Genomic DNA, 1,847 nt, shown 5'->3' with positions numbered 1-1,847 from the left:
AGTTTGGGATTAGCTGAATATTGCATTTTCTGCACAGGCAGTTATTAATTTATTTGGCTTATTGGGAAACCTCTGGAACCATTCCAAGAAGGTGTTTACTGGCTCAGAACAGAAATGCCCGTAGGATATTTACATGCATTTTTATGGTTGCCTTCAGCAGTGAAGGTTGGTCTGAAATACCTAGGCTGCTATGACTAGCAATTAAACTCTGTAATATATTCCTGAATGAACTTCCTTCACTAAATACGGCATTTCAGGGAGACACTTACTCCATGGACATACTCCAAATGAGGATCGGGATCCTAGGATGAATAAATAGGAGTGTTCCATGTAGGAAGTACCAGGTAAACTTCCCTGTTTGCTGGATATTCTGAGTTCACAACTTAAAAATACGTTTTAGACACAACATAGTGAAGGTGCCTATTGTCCCCCAAATTCATCTATAGGTTCAGCACAGTTGCCATCAAAATCCTTGAAAGATTTTTTGTAGCTTACTCTAAAATTTATGTGGAAAGGGAAAGAAACTAGAATAGCTAAAACAATTTGGAAAAACAATAAATTGGTAGGAATTGCTCTATGCAATTTTAAAATTTACTATAATTGAAACCATGTGGTTTTGGTGTAGGGATAGACACATAGATCAATGGACCAGAAGAGAGCCCCAAAACAGACCCACACAAGGATCGTGAACTGATTTTTGACAAACTTGCAAAAGCAAGTCTATGGAGGAAGGACAGTCTTTTCAACAAAGGGTGGTAGAACAAATGGACATCACAGATTACAAAGTTAACCTCAACCTAAACCGCACCACACCTTAAAACTGGACTCAAAATGGATTGTAGATTTAAATGTAAAGTTATTAGAAAAAATAGAAAATTTTAGGATGTAGGGCTAGGTGAAGAGTTCTTGGGCATGACATCAAAAGCACAATCCGAAAAATGAAATATTGATAAATTTAATTGCATCAAAATTAAAAGACTTTTAAAAACAAAAGTGTTTGCTCTGCAAAAGACTTAAGAAGATGAAAAGCATCTTATAGACTGGGAGAAAATATTTGCAAACCACATATCTGACAAGACTTGTACCTAGAAAGAACTCAGCGGTAAAAAGCAATCAATTAATTTTAAAATGAGCAACACAAAAACATATATTTTACCAAAGAATATAAGTATAGCACATAAGCACAAGAAAAAGATGTTTAACATCACTAGTCATTAGGGAAATGCAAAGTAAGAGCAGAATGAGATATCACTTCACACCAACTAGAAAGGCCAAAATAAAATACACCACCAAATGCTGGTGAGGATGCAGAGAAACTGGATCTCTCATGCATTGCTGGTGGGACCGTAAAATAGTACAGTCACTCTGGAAAATAAATAGTTTGGCAGGTTCTTTTTTCACTCACATCAGACAAATGGTACATCTCTTCAGCAGTCAATCTGCTGAACTGTGCAACTATCATAGCATTGACGGGTTCTTAAACTAAACATACACTTACCACATGATCCGGCAATTGCATTTCTGAATATGTATGCCAGAAAAATGGAAACTTATGTCCACACAGAAACCCATACACGACTTTTCATAGCAGCTTTAATTTGTAATAGTAAAAAACTGGAAACACTCTCAGTGGGTTGAGCACAGGCCTGCAAACCAAAGGGTCGCCGGTTCAATTCCCAGTCAGGGTACATGCCTGGGTTGCGGACCAGGTCCTTGGTGAGGGGTGCACGAGGGGCAACCACATATTGATGTTTCTCTCCCTATCTTTCTCCTTCCTTTCCCCTCTCTAAAAATAAATAAAAGCTTTTTTAAAAATGGAAACAAGCCAAATGTCCATTCAAGATAAA

General features: G+C 37.4%; 1 non-coding gene across 1 annotated transcript; it reads right to left on the bottom strand.

The window, feature by feature from the left end:
- Positions 1 to 1,399: 1,399 nt before the first annotated feature.
- On the bottom strand, positions 1,400 to 1,467 carry LOC114505885. Its single transcript, XR_003685336.1, has one exon. It is a non-coding gene; the product is annotated as a small nucleolar RNA SNORD77 (small nucleolar RNA).
- Positions 1,468 to 1,847: the final 380 nt, after the last annotated feature.

The sequence above is a fragment of the Phyllostomus discolor genome, chromosome X, assembly GCF_004126475.2.
Source record: "Phyllostomus discolor isolate MPI-MPIP mPhyDis1 chromosome X, mPhyDis1.pri.v3, whole genome shotgun sequence".
In the NCBI taxonomy this organism is placed as follows: domain Eukaryota; kingdom Metazoa; phylum Chordata; class Mammalia; order Chiroptera; family Phyllostomidae; genus Phyllostomus; species Phyllostomus discolor.
Note: the sequence above shows the minus strand (reverse complement) of the source record. Positions and strands in the feature narration are given on the sequence as shown.